Here is a 10,600-nt window from a genome sequence, read left to right as displayed (position 1 = left end):
TTAATTTCTTTGAACCCCGTCAAAACGAAAACCCTTTTAACACGGAAAATTGTATGGTCCCAAGCGATTCCGTCTTATTGAGGTTTTAGTGTTTTACTGTACATATATATATAAATATTGGCAAGGAATTTTTCAAATAATTAAATACATGCAAAACGATGATGGATGTGTTTATACTAGGTATTTACTATACACGGCGAGAGAATACAACTGAACCATGAACAAAAAACCACTAAAAAACATCAATTATCACTTTCCATTTTACCTCATAGATTGTTGATTACATTTTGAATAATATGACTATGTATAATTATTATAATTCAAAAATATATTATAGATTAGGTTAAGTTATACCTCTCGTATTTTTAAGAGTTGCAATTTACAACTTTTTATTTTATAATTATTTTCTCCAAAAATCATACACATATAAATAGTAGTTGTGATTGCTAACATATTATTATAATTTCTGTATTAAACGTGTAATTATTATTATTTGTTCCAATTGCAAGATTGCGGTTAGTGTATCCTCAATGACACTGGATCAATTTGAGAAGATAACCATGATCTACATGTACTTTTTGTTTGAATAAATATTATTTGTGTTATACTTACTTGAATAAGTTTTTCAGTGTTCTTTAAAATGTAGAATTTTCGGGACATGTATGAAATAAACTGTATGCATACAATACAAGAATTATATTGTACAATTGTACCTCTATGGTCAACACAGACACAATGCCGAGCATAAACAATGTCATTAATACATAGAAACTTTCCATGCGCCAGTATAAAATATATGATCCTCAGCACACTTATAAATTATTATTGCTGTGGTGCATTAATATTTAACATTTTAATTCAAATAATAAATACTAATTGTGTATAATATATGTTTAAAAACAAAAGACATAAAACAATTAAAGAACAATTATAATAACATTTGATCCTAATTATTAAGATACAAATATTTTGAAATACAGAATAATTTTTATATTGAAAAACCATAAATGGTAAAATTGTCATCATTACAAGTACTATTTTATTTTGTATCGAAAATGATTTAATTTTTATACCAAATAGTTATTAGAGAAATAAGTACTCATATAAAATAAAAGGAATCAGATCAAAGTATATTTCGTAATACAATTGATTTAACATTGTATAGAATGCATGTATACATATATAAAAAAGAAATACAAACAATAATAATAAGTTATTAAATAATCTGATAAAATTTGGTCATAGTTCTAAGATTAAAAATACATAAAAAAAATGTTTAAAAAAATTAATAAACAAATGAAAACTATTAATCACAGTAATTTAACAATACAATATGTTAAATCTACTAAAACAAATGCCTCGTAGTTTTTATATTTTTTTCAAAATATATTTATATATATATATATATATATTGCTTAGTTGAAAATGTTTATATCACAAAATTACATTTAATTATTATAAAATCTGTATAAACCATAACCGGGCAATAATAATAGATTTGTATATATAAACTATATATACATTCACAGATAATCAGATATCTTAATTAACTATTAACGTATAGTTGATCATAATAGAAGAGCTTTTCAATAATTTACATATAAATTAACGTGAAGACTTGAGCTTCCATCGGAGAAATATGAATGCAGATATACGCAACACAAAGAATATTATAATCAAGGCAACATATCCAAAGAAAAGCTTGCGTCTGTCATATCTAATTCTCTTAGTGTGGTACTCGGTTTTTTGAAATGGCAATAAATCTAAAAATTTAAAAGATTTTAAACCATGTACATGACATTATAATATAAGGTATTGCTATATACCTGGTGACATTGGAGGATTGTTCGATTATAACCATAAGTAGCCAATGCTGTTCCTTCAAAACCATAACGGATATAACTTAGGTATGTGATCCATCGCAAATAAATAGGTATAGCATCAAAGCTCACAAAGAAACCAGAGAAAAGCAAGAAAGGTACAGACATGACTGGTGCTAAGAACACTCCGTTCTAAAAAAAAAGTGATTTTAAATTAGTTATAAATTTTGTAATGTAATTATTACTATCAATTATAGTTTACTCACTTGTACATTCATTGCAGCTCCAACTACAAGTCCAACACTTTGAGCAACAAATGATATAAGAAGGCAGGCTGATAAGAACATTCCAAATCTGAACATTTCAAGTGGTTGTGAAGTCATGTAGTACACAATACCACATACATTACGCAAAATATTGCCTAGATAGAAAACAAAAATGAGAATATATTAAAGGTAAAATATTTAACAGTTCATATTACTTGGGTAAATTATAATATTTATTAGGTATTGATTTATTATACTAATATGAAAAAAAAATTACCTGGAATGGAATATCGGATAATGTAATAGCTAAGTAATATGATCTAAGAGAATACCATCTGTTAAAATTTTCTTTGATCAAAACAGGCAACTCTAGAGGAACTATAAAATGGATTATGTATTTTATTAATTTGTGATTATTTATTAAACAATGAATTGGTAAACTTACATGATAAAATAGTGATTGTCATTGATGTGTACATAAGGAACAACATGTTGAAAATAGAAATCCAAGATTACTAAGTACTTTGGCACCATCATTACCAATATCATAATACAATGAACCAATTAAAAATCCCACCAAAATATGAGCAAACAAACGTAAGTACATAAGAGTCTGTAATTAAATTATTCAGTTATTATTAATATAGTATAGTATTATTAATCTATTAAAACATTTTAATAAATTATCTAGTTCTATAAAATTTTACCCAATCTCTTCTGCTGAAAAGTAGTGTACGCTTGAGAACAATCCAAAATTGAGCGAATTCAGATGTAGCATATCGCTGTTGACTACTTGGTAAACCATTCTTTAATAAGGTATCAGTAGCTTCATCTGCATTATTTAAATTTCCAGTTTTTACCGAACTCAACTCTGTGTTGATAACAGAGTTGTCATCTAAAATATTAGGAAAAGTTATTGTACATAGGTATAATGAAAAATGTATACAACATTAAATTACTACTTACCAAGTTTGGAAAATTGATTTCCTGCATACTGCAATAAATTATCAGAATCCACAGATTTCGATAATTTATCTATTTCGATAAAGTTCGAAGACAAGTTGCTACCTGAAACCATAAAAGGATAGAAATTAAAAAATAATTTTAAAAACATTTTGTAGTTTCAAAGATTATTAATTGTATAAAAATATTACTTTTCATTATTTCTTTTTGATTGACATTATTCAAATTTTCTGGTTGAGGGAACGGTTGCCAACTTGAATATCGTATTTTCCATTTTAATGGCCGTCACCAATTTGCGTACATTGGTCACCATACTCACCACATGATACTTCAATTACTGCACAAGAATACTATTAATTATACGTCGAGTTGGTTTAATCGAGTATTGAATTTGACTCACGATAAGACGCGGGGTTATGATAGCTGGGACATTCGAGTCCAAGAGTGCCGAGGAAAGGAACGAGTTGTTTCGTGGATCCCTGGTAGACGCATTGTCCTTCAGCAAGGGTATACAGATGGTCAAAACATCTCGAACAGTCGAGCACTGGGCTGATGAATCGTACAGATAATAGTACGGCCGCCACGACTAAGCGATTTTAGTAGGGAAATACATTGGAAACAAGAACTGCTGTCTAAGCCACTGAAATCGTATAAATTAACATGTTTTAATATTTGTACGTGTTCGAACATTTATTGTAGTGCTGGTAATGTATCTAACCTAGTTGGCTCATCGAAAAACATAATGGGAGGATTGTTCACAAGTTCAAGAGCGATGGACAAACGTTTTTTTTGCCCACCGGACAAATTGCTTGTCATTGTCCTTCGGTGTTCTTGCAAACCTAATGTTTCTAATATTTCTTGAATCTGAAAATAATGTTAAATTACGAATAATGGCGATGTTTGTTTCCACGATTATATTTATCTTAGTTGGTCGTAAGGAACGGAATAATTAAAAAATAAACAGTACGTGTACTGCAACTGACCACTTGATATTGCTGTCCTTCGATATGTCTGATCCTAACTTTAACGAAGTAGCCACGTGCATAGCTTCTTCTACAGATAAGTTGGCATGAAGCTGATTGTCTTGCATAATATAACATGACAGTTTTCTGAATTGACTCAAATTTCTTTCGTGTCCGTTAATCGTAATAGAGCCTTTAACACCGGAACATCTAAAAAGTAAAGTAGAACAAGGAATTAATACATATAATTATAATTAAATACTTATGATAATTACAAAATTGTATTGTACATGTATTTAATTATATACATGAATAAATGAGTATATGGGTAAACATTGAACAGAACCAACAAATGCTATAGTACGAGAAAGAAATGTATAATATTTCGTGTGATAAAATATGAATCAACAATAAAGAAATATGTAATAACAACCAATGCATTAACTATCGAAATGATAGATAAGTCTATAAGCATTGTGAACAATGATCATATCATATAGACACGAGTATAATCTTGTTCAATTGATATGCCAATATGGTCTAAATATTATTATCAATTTCTAAATACAAACAAAAGTATTTAACAGTGAGTAGAAAAAACATTTTTTTTAACAATATAAAAGACTTTTCTAATCTGCTATATTTTTCCGATAGTAAAAATCAACAAAATACTAACAATACAAGACAATGGCCGGATTATTACAATAATATTATATAAACTCTTTTTACTTGTATCCCGTGAGTATGTTCAACAGTGTGGATTTCCCGGCACCGGACGGTCCCATGATAGCTGTCAATTCACCTGACCTCAAACGACCGCTTACAGATTTTAAAATATTTTTTGAAGCTGAAAGACAGAAAATAATATAGATTAAACACAGTATAGACAAAATGTTTCAATTTAAAGTGAACAGTGGTGTCTTAGTGATACAAATCTAATTATAGAAAAATTAAAATAAGCCCAAAACGTTCAGTTATTTACTGAAATCGTTTTTAATCCTAAAGAAACTAAAAGCCGAAATGTTATTGTATACCAAGAAATGTATCAGAAACTGTTTAAATTGTTACACTAAAAAGTGTACACTTAATCTAACCTAATATAACCTTTTGTTTAATTTGTTTTTTATGGTTACATAAAAACTCAACATTTCGGACTTAGTCGATTAAAAGGATAATCTCTTATTTTTAAACACTTTTTTCCCATATCCTTTAACAAATATTTTTAGAAAAAAACTGCGTGTTTAAAGGTTTTTTTCTTGTGAAATTGTATTGAAAATTTATTGCTGCGACAAAGATGCTGATATCGGATCCTCTCAATATTGTTTATGGTTTCAAAGTTACAAAACTGAAATAATGAACTAATTAAAATTTGTTTTGTTTAAGTTTGTGAAATATCATCGCAGTATTTTGAATAAAACTAACACATCTTGAAACTAAAAAATGATCCAATGCGTCATTCGCAAGGGTGTAAAGCTGTTTTAATTGAAATCAACAAAATCAAATAAGTATTTAATTATGTATGTAGTGTAATACATTTTCAACAAAAAAAGGTATTTCCTACGTATTATGTAGATATGAATGTTAAGTAAGGTCAACCATAGCAAGTAGTTTCCGCATTTATTTATACTTATCTATTTATATATATTTTAACATTAATATATATAGTGTATTACGCATACAAATATGATATTGTGAAATATATTTTAAACACCAGGTATAAAGGAAACATAATAAACTTAAATTTAAAATCCATATTTTTAAGAACAGTAACCTACAAAGAGATTAGCAGTAAAAAAATAAACAAACGTGTCAATACAATTTTGTAATTTAAGACTAGTTCAAAAAATTATATATATACATTCTCTTGAACGGTATAGGTTACTAAAAGATACCGACGATAATTATTGGACTGATATCATGATTTTAAATCGGATATTAACGTTGAAAACAACTTATAATTATTATAAAAGAGGTTATATAGAAGGTATTTGCGAGTAGAAATGAATAAAATAATTTGAATTAAATATTATGAACGTATTTAATCCGCTATATAGAACCTTCAAAAATAATGGATGTACTTAGTGTAAAACTGAAAGTAATACAGTTTACGATCAAAGAAATAAAAATGTTATAAGTTAAATTTAGATTCTCGTTTCGAAATATATATAATAATAAATAAAAGTATTAAAATAAAATAATAATTATATTATTATATGAAATATAAAGGATTACCATTGCATACAATACAAATTGAAAGATAATATGATTAGGGGTTCTCCTTATATCTGAAAAGTTGTATACTATAATATTATACGAGAACAACCGGTCTGGTCGAGGACATTACACAAATCGTGACCTTGCATTTAAAGTCTGTTGAAGATTCTTTAGGTTAGAAAAAAATTAATGGTCAACGTTTAAGTCAATGGTTAATACACACATTGCTAGTCATTAAAATTTCGCTAAGAATTCTCCATACAAGTAATGTAATACTTGATAATCCTTGTAATTTTAATGTGCTGTAAAAATAATACTGATTTCATTTTTAAGTCATAAGTAAAAAAAATTTTGAAAAAATATAACTTGAAAATACTAAAGCGTTGAAGAAAAAACATACAAAAACATTGTTCATTTTAAAGACATTCAAATTATTATTTGGGTTGTTACTATATATAAATGCGATTCAATACCTAATGATAATAAGTGATAAGTTTATCATAATAAATGATCAAGATATTTTTTTAAGTTAATGCTTTTGCAGTTAATTTCTGTTTTTTACAATACTATTAACAACTATTAGGCTCATTCAAATACAAACTTGAATCTTAAGTTCAAATTTATAACCCTAGAGTATATTGTAAGTGCTTTTTAAACTTTTCTAAATACTCAAAAAACTAAAACCAATAAATACAAAGCGTCTCAAAATTATGTACAGCACTCCCGACAATTTTGATTTAATGGAACGATTAAAATATTACCTATTTTATTTTGTTATTTAAAAATTTAAAAATATCCTCTTATTTTGTGCCCGCAAAAAAATCATAAAATATAATTTTAATATTAAAGTATGAGCAAGTATAGACATAAGTGACACTATGACTATTAGCCATAATAATGAAAGATAAAGTTTTTTTTTTAACAATCACAATGATAAACATTATTGAATTTAATATTACTAATATAATAATTAAAACAATTTAATGTTTTTATTTTTTGTATTTTTAGAGGTAGCACAATAAGGAAGTTGTCTTTAGTATATAATGAGCGAGTCATGTATTTGTTATTGAAATACACAAACGAGTTTCGGTCATGGATAAATAGTGATCGAGACATATCCGGTGATTATAGGTAAATGCGAAAAATGATAGGTATGAAATATATAATATACAATATATTTTAAAAAAAAGTCTAACTATAACGAAATGATAAAACAATTTCTAAATATTAACCTGCTGGCAGACACGAAAAATATATAATTAATAATTACCTAATAAACAATAATACTATAATAGTATAATGTATTACAATAATTCAATATTTAATGGGTTAAATTCCAATGATTTTAGTAAATCAATTTTATTATTATTATTAATTCGTTACATAATATGTATAATGTATATTTGCTGAATATAATTATTGATAAAAATTCACTACATAAAATGTTCAATATTCAACTCATGTATTATGGATCAATAATCGCTATCGCTCGAATAAGATATAATTAAACTTAAAATGCAAAGTTGTGATTATATATTACCTATAGATAATAAAGTATAACCGAACATTAGCATTTAGTTCGTTTAAAATGAGTATTAAATAAACACAAAATAACGAATATTATTTATTAGTTATATTAATATAAATATTAGTGTATAATATTAATTTTTAAACCCACGATTTTCTTTCATAATATAGTAGGTATAAATTAATATTATATTTATATGAAATTAAATTTGTATTTAAACCAAGTATCTATCAAATAGAAGACATAAAAATGTAATTATATTTGTATTAGTATTACACATAGGTAGTATTTTATTGTTTTTGAGCAGGTTATGACAATTTAGTGTGGTTTGCAGAGCAATGGTAGTTAAGGAAACATATCTCCTCCTCACTTAATGTCCTCAGGAGTTATATTTAATTCATACATTTTTTTTCATAAACGCGTTTTTTTTAGTTATCATAATATTATATTATCTATTATATTCAATATTAATCTATCGATATAATACAATCGTGAAATAACATAATATTAATTTAAATTATATGGTGACAGTGGACAAAATTATTATAGCTCCCCGTCCAAGAAAAATGTTTTTGACAATTTATTTTATTGATTAAAGAATTTAAGTTCTTAATACTATAATAATACTAAAATTATAAAAATTCAAATATTTAACCTTCGATTTCTTGATGTCATATTGTATAAGTATAACCTCATTTAGTAATTTAATTCAAAACGTAAAAAACTGACATGTATCAAATTTGAATAGCAACAAAAAAATGATGAAATATACTACGCATATAACCATAAAAAAAAGAAAATACCTAAGTATATAATATATTAATGTATATATAGTATATTAATTTATTAATATCGTAGTTTTTTGATAACTGCGGAGTAATGAAGGCAATTAAAAGCACAATGATTTTGAAATTTTGGTTTTTTAAACAGTTTGGAAAACACTGTTTAGGAGATCTAATACTTTTCACGGACTATACCTATATACGCTATGGTTACAGGTAGGGGGGATACTCGACCTTCTGCTCTTTCCCGCTTACTAATCGTCGTTATGTATTTGGTAATAATATATTATAATGAAAAGATTTTTCTGCTGTAGACGTTTGGCCTAGGGTACACTATAGCTAATTTACTATTATTTTAATACTTAAAAATCAACGGGAAAAATAATAACAAAAGAATTCAACCCAGAATAATATACGTCATAGGTATACGCGAGATGTTATTGCCTACTGTTTAATACCTATACCTATAACTTATATTATAACGGGCTTGGACTCGAAAACAATAACAACTAATAAGAAAACAATGAGAAAACGCTGATTCGTCGGCCTTCGCATCAGTAATAATTTACCTAATGTAATAATAATATAATATGTGTCCGACATAATAATACACGTGATCAAAATGGACTTCAGACGCTTCAATAAATAAATAGTATGTTGTGTCATATCATGTTTAAGATTCCTAGTGGTGTGACCTTATATCCACGGGCAAATCTCCTATTCCTATACTAACGTTAAATATTTATACATATTATTATACCAGTTAAATTGGCCATAATAACCTTATTTCCAAATTTCTACTACCTTTCATTACTTTTTGAATCGTATAATTAGGAAAATACATTTTATATGGTAGCAATGAATGAGTAAGGACATAAGGATTGAGTTGTAATTATATGTGAATTTTAAATAAACAATGTTCATGAAAACCAAGAATTGGAAAATTTTTGAAAAAAACGCGTTTAATGATTATAAAAATTCTACCAACTAGGTTACTATTAGTTGACATGAAGGCAAATCGTATAGAAATTATACCATTAAGATCGATAATAGTAAAATAGCCACAACGGTTAAATTAACTACATGATAATATCGTCTGCAATGGCCTCGTTGACACAAATACAATAATACGTAATAACAATACAACTAAAATGATTTTTAACCATCAACTTGACTAGTCAATTTTAAGCTAGTTTTTATTTTTTTATTTACAACGTAATTTCTACTCTATACATATCTACATAATATATAAATAAGAATATAATTTATAAAAATATAATGTTTGAAAATACACTCACTGTTTTTGGTGCCTTCGGTTACGGTGTACATGAGGTCGGAAAAGGCGATATCCACAGGCGGCCTCTTGGGAAGATGACTCAGGGTTTTGGGCTGACATGGCGTAATTGTTACTTTGACTGCGCCGGATTTCCTGTCAACAGACACGGGATCGATAATTAAACGGCCGTCTTGTTTCACGGTGGACAGTTCGTCCATAGGGACAACGATGGATTCATCGATTATAGTCATGATGAATTATCGCTGAAGTTGTACCAGGACCAACACTTTTGTGCGCGTTTTTTAATAATATGTCTATGTTTATAAATAATAATTAATAATAATTCAACGGATATCAATGTCCGGTTTTCGTACAAATTGAATTCGAATAGAAAATAAAATCGATTTTAATTATCACGCATATTCTAATCGGGAACGTACGAGGACCGTTTGCCTGCAGTTCATCGCGACCACTACTAGCTGCATAATATTACTATGCTGACGAGCTTGACTACGTATTTTTTGCTTGCGCGCCGTAGTAGCGCGGCACTCGCTATATATAATGTATATAATAACTGTTGGCGACTGAATGTTTTAATAGTAGGGACTAGGAAATAACCTTTGTTTGCCTTGAAAGACGCCGCCGTTCCCCCACTCCTAGTGCTGACTCTATATCTATATATATGTGTGTGTGTGTATATATAAATATGTATATATATATATATACATATTTATATATACCGAGTATATATATATATATATATATATATACTCGGTAAAATTAAGCACA

General features: G+C 27.3%; 1 pseudogene; it reads right to left on the bottom strand.

The window, feature by feature from the left end:
• Positions 1–1,453: 1,453 nt before the first annotated feature.
• Positions 1,454–10,345, bottom strand: LOC113555169 (annotated as a pseudogene).
• Between the last annotated feature and the right edge of the window lie 255 nt (positions 10,346–10,600).

Source organism: Rhopalosiphum maidis, chromosome 2, assembly GCF_003676215.2.
Source record: "Rhopalosiphum maidis isolate BTI-1 chromosome 2, ASM367621v3, whole genome shotgun sequence".
Classification (NCBI taxonomy): Eukaryota; Metazoa; Arthropoda; class Insecta; order Hemiptera; family Aphididae; genus Rhopalosiphum; species Rhopalosiphum maidis.
Note: the sequence above shows the minus strand (reverse complement) of the source record. Positions and strands in the feature narration are given on the sequence as shown.